Source organism: Schistocerca piceifrons, chromosome 6 (assembly GCF_021461385.2).
Source record: "Schistocerca piceifrons isolate TAMUIC-IGC-003096 chromosome 6, iqSchPice1.1, whole genome shotgun sequence".
In the NCBI taxonomy this organism is placed as follows: domain Eukaryota; kingdom Metazoa; phylum Arthropoda; class Insecta; order Orthoptera; family Acrididae; genus Schistocerca; species Schistocerca piceifrons.
The window spans coordinates 471,639,009-471,648,552 of NC_060143.1; the positions used below are offsets into that span (position 1 = coordinate 471,639,009).

A 9,544-nucleotide genomic window follows, 5' to 3' on the forward strand; every position below is an offset into this window, starting at 1 on the left:
AACTGCGTGTGTCCGCTGTTGAGCGTTAAGGGAAGCAAAATTCGTGGAAAATGTGTGCGGGACTGTTGGCACAAGAGTGGAAGTGTTTTGGACGAAGATCCATTACAATTCTTAGTGCATACCTTAGTGGCAAAATGGCATGAATCGGGCTCTGTAGCGAATAAGAAACATAACTATCCGAAAGGAAGCTTAACACTAGGAAAACTAAGAAATCTGAAACAATGTCCAACGAAATGCCTTAAAGCGTCCAGACAAACTTTCGGGTGTTGATATCTGCTGGTGGTTTGTAACTGAAGTGGAAACCTGACTTCTGGGTCCGCAGATTTCCATTTTTTCAGGTGAGGCCCGGTTCACGTTGTCAGAGTATGTGAACCCACAGAACATGCGGAATTGTGCATCAGAATATCCCCATAAGTACTCTGAAGTGCCGATGCATACTATCATGATCGATGTTTGGTACTGTGTTTGCTGTCCATTTGGCAACAATTTCCTCTCACCAAAGTGTTGATGGGTACCAAGTATTTACAGAAACTGTTTAATCCATATGTGGATCAGCTCACAGCAGGTGAACGACATATACATTATGTGATGAGAAAGTGACCCTACCGAGCGAGGTGGCGCAGTGGTTAGCACACTGGACTCGCATTCGGGAGGACGACGGTTCAATCCCGTCTCCAGCCATCCTGATTTAGGTTTTCCGTGATTTCCCTAAATCGTTTCAGGCAAATGCCGGGATGGTTCCTTTGAAAGGGCACGGCCGATTTCCTTCCCCGTCCTTCCCTAACACGAGCTTGCGCTCCGTCTCTAATGACCTCGTTGTCGACGGGACGTTAAAACAACACTAACCTAACCTAAAGTGACGCTAATTTGTGTTTTTTTTGTAAATACTCTTTATTTGAACCAGGTTTTTAATTGTAAGACATTTACAGGGGCAGATGTCGACTCTGACCACAATCTATTAGTTATGAACTGTAGATTTAAACTGAAGAAACTGCAAAAAGGTGGGAATTTAAGGAGCTGGGACCTGGATAAACTGACTAAACCAGAGGTTCCACAGTGTTTCAGGGAGAGCGTAAGGGAACAATTGACAGGAATGGTGGAAAGAAATACAGTAGAAGAAGAATGGGTAGCTCTGAGGGATGAAGTAGTGAAGGCAGCAGAGGATCAAGTAGGTAAAAAGACGAGGGCTAGTAGATATCCTTGGGTAACAGAAGAAATATTGAATTTAATTGATGAAAGGAGAAAATATAAAAATGCAGTAAATGAAGCAGGCAAAAAGGAATACAAACGTCTCAAAAATGAGATCGACAGGAAGTGCAAAATGGCTAAGCAGGAATGGATAGAGGACAAATGTAAGGATGAGGAGGCTTACCTCACTAGGGGTAAGATAGATACTGCCTACAGGAAAATTAAAGAGACCTTTGGAGAAAAGAGAGCCACTTCTGTGAATATCAAGAGCTCAGATGGAAACCCAGTTCTAAGCAAAGAAGGGAAAGCAGGAAGGTGGAAGGAGTACATAGAGGGTCTATGCAAGGGCGATGTACTTGAGGACAATATTATGGAAATGGAAGAGGATGTAGATGAAGATGAAATGGGATAAACGATACTGCGTGAAGAGTTTGACAGAGCACTGAAAGACCTGAGTCGAAACAAGGCCCCGGGAGTAGACAACATTCCATTAGAACTACTGACGGCCTTGGGTGAGCCAGTCTTGACAAAACTCTACCATCTGGTGAGCAAGATGTATGAGACAGGTGGAATACCCTCTGACTTCAAGAAGAATATAATAATTCCAATTCCAAAGAAAGCAGGTGTTGACAGATGTGAAAATTACCGAACTATCAGTTTAATAAGTCACAGCTGCAAAATACTAACACGAATTCTTTACAGACGAATGCAAAAATTGGTAGAAGCCGACCTCGGGGAAGATCAGTTCGGATTCCGTAGAAATATTGGAACACGTGAGGCGATACTGACCTAACGACTTATCTTAGAAGAAAGATTAAGGAAAGGCAAACCTATGTTTCTAGCATTTGTAGACTTAGAGAAAGCTTTTGACAATGTTGACTGGAGTACTCTCTTTCAAAATCTAAAGGTGGCAGGGGTAAAATACAGGGAGCGAAAGGCTATTTACAATTTGTACAGAAACCAGATGGCAGTTATAAGAGCCGAGGGGCATGAAAGGGAAGCAGTGGTTGGGAAGGGAGTGAGACCGGGTTGTAGCCTCCCCCCGATGTTGTGGTGGTGGTTTGTGTTTAACGTCCCGTCGACACCGAGGTCATTAGAGACGGAGCGCAAGCTCGGGTTAGGGAAGGATTGGGAAGGAAATCGGCCGTGCCCTTTCAAAGGAACCATCCCGGCATTTGCCTGAAACGATTTAGGGAAATCACGGAAAACCTAAATCAGGATGGCTGGAGACGGGATTGAACCGTCGTCCTCCCGAATGCGAGTCCAGTGTGCTAACCACTGCGCCACCTCGCTCGGTCCCGATGTTGTTCAATCTGTATATTGATCAAGCAGTAAAGAAAACAAAAGAAAAATTCGGAGTAGTTATTAAAATCCATGCAGAAGAAATAAAAACTTTGAAATTCGCCGATGACATTATAATTCTATCAGAGACAGCAAAGGACTTGGAAGAGCAGTTGAACGGAATGGACAGTGTCTTGAAAGGAGGATATAAGATGAACATCAACAAAAGCAAAACGAGGATAATGGAATGTAGTCGAATTAAGTCGGGTGATGCTGAGGGAATTAGATTAGGAAATGAGACACTTAAAGTAGTAAAGGAGTTTTGCTATTTGGGGAGCAAAATAACTGATGATGATCGAAGTAGAGAAGATATAAAATGTAGACTGGCAATGGCAAGGAAAGTGTTTCTGAAGAAGAGAAATGTGTTAACATCGAGTATAGATTTAAGTGCCAGGAAGTCGTTTCTGAAAGTATTTGTATGGAGTGTAGCCATGTATGGAAGTGAAACATGGACGATAAATAGTTTGGACAAGAAGAGAATGTGGTGCTACAGAAGAATGCTGAAGATTAGATGGGTAGATCACATAACTAATGATGAAGTATTGAATAGAATTGGGGAGAAGAGGAGTTTGTGGCATCAAGGGATCACAAATTTAGCATTGGAGGGCAGCGTGGAAGGTAAAAATCGTAGAGGGAGACCAAGAGATGAATACACTAAGCAGATTCCTAAGGATGTAGGTTGCAGTAAGTACTGGGAGATGAAGAAGCTTGCACGGGATAGGGTAGCATGGAGAGCTGCATCAAACCAGTTCCAGGATTGAAGACCACAACAACAACAACAACAACTTTATTTGTTCATCAGCATCAACTTTGCACCCATCAAAGTAATACCCCTCAGTTATGACTCACTTGTGCCAGCGCTTTTACAATCTTGGAAGCACTTCTGGAACACACTTTTCGTTAAGACATACAAACCTTCTGCGTGCATTCAACTTTATCTCATTTGTTGGGGCAAAAAGACGTCCTTTCATGGTTCTCTTCAGTCTCGGGGGCAGAAATAAAGCGCAGGGGGCCATGTCGGACGAATGCGGTCGCTGAGACAACATAATGGTTTCGTCTTTTGCCAAACATCACGAGCAAGCATAAGGTGTGAGCGGGAGCATTATCGTGGTGCAATTTCCACGCGTGGTTTTGCAACAATTCTGGTCGTATTCTTCGGACTGCTTCATGGGAACTGCGCGTAACTTCCAGGTAGTATTCCTTATTGACCGTACAACAATAAGGTAGGAACTCATGATGCATTATCCTATTACAACAAAAGAAAACCGTGAGAAGAACCTTTTTCAAACGAAGGCAAAAATCCCCAAGATTGGCTATCTTTTACAGAAGCTCGAAATTTTACTCCGATGCGAGATGCTTAGAACAGTTGAAACAGCTGAGCTTTGTCTCGAATTCTGGCAGAGATTCTGATCGTATGTAAAGTATGCTAGCGGAAATTGCTATATCTATGGAAATAGGATCGATGACAGTGCTTCTAGGGCAGAGGAAGACTGCACCGTAGTTCCTTCTCTAGATTGTCGCACAGATGACGAAATGGTAGATATCGAAATAGATGACAGAGGGATAGAAGAACAATTAAATCGCTCTAAAGAGGAAAAGCCGCTGGGCCTGATGGGATACCAGCTCTTCGTAGGTCTCTAGAAGAGCGTAGCGTTCCAGAAGATTGGAAAAGGCACAGGTCTTCCCCGTTTTCAAGAAGGGACGTAGAAAAGATGTGCAGATCTCTAACATCGATCAGTTGTAGAATTTTGGAACACATATTATGTTCGAGTATAGTGACTTTTCTGGAGACTAGAAATCTACTCTGTAGGAATGAGCATGGGTTTCGAAAAAGACGATCATGTGAAGCTCAGCTCGCGCTATTCGTCCACGTGACTCAGAGGGCCATAGACACGGGTTCCCAGGTAGATGCCGTGTTTCTTGACTTCCGCAAGGCGTTTGATACGGTTCCCCACAGTAATTTAATGAACAAAGTAAGAGCATATGGACTATCAGACCAATTTTGTGATTGGATTGAAGAGTTCCTAGACAACAGAACGCAGCATGTAATTCTCAATGGAGAGAAGTCTTCCGAAGTAAGAGTGATTTCAGGTTTGCCGCAGGGGAGTGTGCTATCCACAGTGTATATAAATGACCTTGTGGATAACATCGGAAGCGCCCTGAGGCTTTTTGCGGATGATGCTGTAGTATATCGAGAGGTTCGAACAATGGAAAATTGTACCGAAATGCAGGAGGATCTGCAACGAATTGACGCATGGTGCAGGGAATGGCAATTGAATCTCAATGTACACAAGTGTAATGTGCTGCGAATACGTAGAAAGAAAGATAATTTATCATTTACCTACAATACAGCAGGTAAGCAACTGGAAGCAGTTAATTCCATAAATTATCTGGGAGTAGACATTAGGAGTGATTTAAAATGGAATGACGATATAAAATTAATCGCCGGTAGAGCAGATGCCAGACTCAGATTCATTGGAAGAATCCTAAGGAAATGCAGTCCTAAAACAAAGGAAGTAGGTTACAGTACACTTGTTCGCCCACTGCTTGAATACTACAAACCGGTGTGGGATTCGCACCAGATAGGGTTAATAGAAGAGATAGAGAAGATCCAATGGAGAGAAGCGCGCTTTGTTACAGGATCATTTAGTAATGGAGAAAGCGTTACGGAGATGATAGATAAACTCCAGTGGAAGACTCTGCAAGAGAGACACTCAGTAGCTCGGTACGGGCTTTTGTTGAAGTTTCTAGAACATACCTTCACTGAGGAGGCAAGCAGTATATTGCTCCCTCGTACATATATCTCGCGAAGAGACCATGAGGATAAAATCAGAGAGATTAGAGCCCACACAGAGGCATACCGACAATCTTTCTTTCCACGAACAATACGAGACTGGAATAGAAGGGAGAACCGATAGAGGTACTCAAGGTACCCTCCGCCACACACCGTCAAGTGGCTTGCAGAGTATGGCTGTAGATGTAGATGCAGAGTTACTGAACACAGCTTTTGGAAATTCGTTCACGAAATAAGACGAAGAAGATATTCAAGAATTCGAATCAGTAACAGCTGTCAACATGAGTAAATTACAAGTAGATATCCTGCCAGTAGCGAAGCACCTTAGATCGCTTAGTATAAGCTGATTTTATACCAGTTAGGATCCTTTCAGAGTATGCTGATCAAATAGCCTCATACTTAACAATCATATACAACCGCTCGCTCGGCGAAAGATCCATACTCAAAGACTAGAAAGCTGCACAGGCCACACAAATATTCAAAGAAAGGTAGTAGGAGTAAACCACTAAATTACAGGCCCATATCATTAGCGTCGATATGCAGCAGTAATTTGGAACATATATTGCTTTCGTAGAGTATGAATCACCTCGAAGAGAACGGCCTACTGACACATGGTCGACACGGATTCAGAAAGTATCGTTCTTGTGAAACACAGCTAGCGCTTTACTCACACGAAGTGTTGAGTGCTGTCGATAAGGGATTTTGCGAGTAATTTGATTCCGTATTTGTAGAGTTCTAGAAGTTTGTTGACACCGTAACTCACAAGCGACTTCCGATCAATTTGCGTGCCTATGGACTATCGTCTCAGTTATGTGACTGGACTCGTGATTCCCCGTCAGGAGGTTACAGTTCGTAGTAATTGACGGAAAGTCATCAAGTAAAACAGATTTCTGGCGTACCCCAGGATAGTGTTATACGTCCTCTGTTATTCCTTATATGTGTAAACGATTTAGGAGACTATTTGAGCAGCCATTTTAGGTTGTTTGCAGAGGATGCTGTCGTTTATCGTCTAGTAAAGTCATCAGAAGATCAAAACGAATCGCAAAACGATCTAGATACATGTATGGTGCGAAAATTGGAAATTGACCTCAAAGAATCAGAAGTGTGAGTTAATCCACTCATCCACATCAGTGCTGAAAGGTTACACGATAAATCAATCAAATCTAAAGGCCATAAATTTAACTAAATATCTAGGAATTACAATTACGAACAACTTACGTTCGAAATAACACACAGAAAAAATTGTGGGGAAGTCGACAAAAGACTGTGTTTTATTGGCATAGCCGGACGGAGTGGCCGAGCGGGTCTAGGCGCTACAGTCTGGAACCGCGCGACCGCTACGGTCGCAGGTTAGAATCCTGCCTCGGGCATGGATGTGTGTGATGTCCTTAGACTAGTTAGGTTTAAGTATTTCTATGTTCTAGGGGACTGATGACCTCAGAATTGAAGTCCCATAGAGCTCAGAGCCAGCCATTTATTGGCATAACATATAGAAAATGCAACACACCTACTAGAGAGACTGCATAGACTACGCTTGTCCGCCATCTTCTGGTGTAGTACTGTGCGGTGTGTGATCTGCATAAGATAGGATTGACGGAGGACATCGAAAAAGTTCAAAGAAGGGCAGCTCGTTTAGTATTATCGCGAAAAAGGATAGACTGTGCCACGGATATGATACAACAGTTGGAGTGGCGGTCATTAAAACAAAGCGGTTTTCACTGTGGCAGGAGCTTCTCATGAAATTTCAATCACCAACTCTCTGCTGAGAGTATGAAAATACTTGTTGGGACCTATCCACATAGGCAAAAATAATCATCATAATAAAATAAGAGAAATTAGAGCTCACACGGAAAGGGTGAAGTATTCGTCTTTTCCGCGCACTGAGAAGTAGCTTAAAGGTGGTTCGATGATCCCTCTGCCCGGCTCTTAATTTTGAATTACAGAGTAATCACGTAGATATAAATGGAAAAGGCGGTTCAAAAACTCTAATGTTTGCTGATTTCATAAGCAAGCATACTGAGACGAGTGATCATCGCGCTCGAGGATTTGAACTCCCGCGTCCTTCAGTGCGTGGCGCTGTTTACAATTGTGGCGAGATCTGCCGGCCGTTTTCCTGGCGCAGCAGACAGACGGTGAGCGGCCGGCCACTATCTCTTGTCCCATCGACCAGTGCGGAAGCGGCTGTTGGCGTTATTGCCTGACATGGCGCGGTGTAGTGTACTTTGCGATGAACCGTTGATTTCTTAAGTGGTGTATACATATTGTTTTTCCGGGGGTTGTTGAAAGCTAGAGGATGCCCTTCCTGATTTAGTACGACGTGGTCAAGGACGAGTGTGTACTTACAGTAAAATTCCGTTGGTGGTTCCGGACTGCAGTGACGCGTATGAATTACGCGACGTCGGGCACCTTGTTTAGAGACTATCTTAACCCTCTAACGCTAAATCACCTCCATCGGGAGGTGGTTTATGTGTGCGTGGAGTATGTTTTCCGGCGCACAGTGACATCATGTTTTCGATCCTTGAGTTTCGTTAGGTGGTGGTGTTTCCACAGTTATGTGGCTTTGTTGTTGCAGATGTGTCTTTTTACTATCATATGCAAACTGTCCGGAAGCTCAGTTGCTAGTTGCATTTGTTAGTGTAAACTCTTATCTGTTGATTAACGCCGTTAAATTACGGACGTTGGCATCATGGTTCAGCAGTATTTCTATATTGCGGTGTGTGAGAGATTTGTGCAGACTGTGGATTGATTAAGACGTATCTTGTACGCTATACAATAGGAACGTAGCACTTGTGCTGGGTGTTGGTTTGCAAAAGCCGCTGTGATTGTGGTAGTCACTGTGGTCTCGCTAACGTTGGCAAAGGTTTGTTTCGTTCAAGCGTGCCTCCGTCTGTTGTCTGTGCAAGGCACATTGTACAAGATTTTATATCATGCGTGTTGGTTTGTTGCCTATGTTTGATTTGCAGAATTTCGCTAGTGGTAAGAATTTTTAGGGAATAGTTTTGCTCACCCGTCTGTGGAGAAAGTTGTTGAAGTTGTCAGGATGTGAGTGCTTGGTCATTTGCACTTTTTCAGTCCGTGTGCGTTGGTTGTCACTCGTGGCGTGTATTAACCCCAGTGTTTCCTAACGCATGCTACCAAGGCGAGAGGCTGAATAATCGCTTCATGCCCACCAAAACAGAAACGAAAAAATTTAAAAATAGTTACTTGTTCAGTTTACTCACACAATTTTTAAGTAAGTGCTGATGTACGAGAAGGGTCCAGAACTTTAAAATATCGTTTTACACAATCTCAGCAATACCAATGCATTTTCTGTAATGTCTACACAGAGAGGAGAGGTACTTTCTGACCACTACAAGAAATTCTTTTGAAAATACAGATTTCGTTAATTATCTTTAAGATCAATTGACACAATACCTTTCTAAGATGCGTAGTAGTGAGAAGGCTCCTGAACTTAAAAAGAAAAATGACATTTGTTGGGGAAAATCGCGTATACTAAGATTTAAATTTTTAGGTTACTTCTAACTGAGAAATTGAAAGTTATTACGAAATATGGTATAAGAAGTCATCAGAAACAACAAATATTTAACTAATTTTAAAATATAAAGAACAATATTAGATTAAGATATTTTCAAACGGGTAGCATTTAGTACCTACCAGCCGGCCGGAGTGGCCGAGCGGTTCTAGGCGCTTCAGTCTGGAACCGCGCGACCGCTGCGGTCGCAGGTTCGAATCCTGCCTCTGGCATGGATGTGTGTGATGTCTTTAGGTTAGTTAGGTTTAAGTAGTTCTAAGTTCTAGGGGACTGATGACCTCAGCTGTTGAGTCCCATAGTGCTCAGAGCCATTTTTGAAGTACCTAACCTTGGTTAGTCAATGTGGTGCACTCACCGAACTCAGTTTCTACTGGATATTAAGGAATAGGCGCAGTAGCGCAAATAGTTTCATTTGCGAATAGCGTTAGTACGCTGACAACTGTCTAGTTCCGACTGAAAAGGTACCTTAACAGCTACTCGACCCACATTAAAATCAGTGTGGCAAGAGAGGTATGGTCCCCACATTTACCTAAAGTAAAATCCGTGTCGCAGGCTCTTGCGCCTGAGAACGAACGGGTTACCACATTATAGTATACGTACTAATTGTGTCATAATGTAGCAAACGTTGTTGGTTCTATGGTCTTGTTATTGGAACATTAATTACTGGATCCATAGTGAAACTGTCCAGT

The 9,544-nt window shown here is 42.9% G+C and overlaps 1 non-coding gene across 1 annotated transcript; it reads left to right on the forward strand.

The window, feature by feature from the left end:
- The first annotated feature begins 8,983 nt into the window (after nucleotides 1–8,983).
- Trnas-gga lies at nucleotides 8,984–9,067 on the forward strand. The gene is given in 2 exon segments: nucleotides 8,984–9,023; nucleotides 9,033–9,067. It is a non-coding gene; the product is annotated as a tRNA-Ser (tRNA).
- The last annotated feature ends 477 nt before the right edge of the window (nucleotides 9,068–9,544 follow it).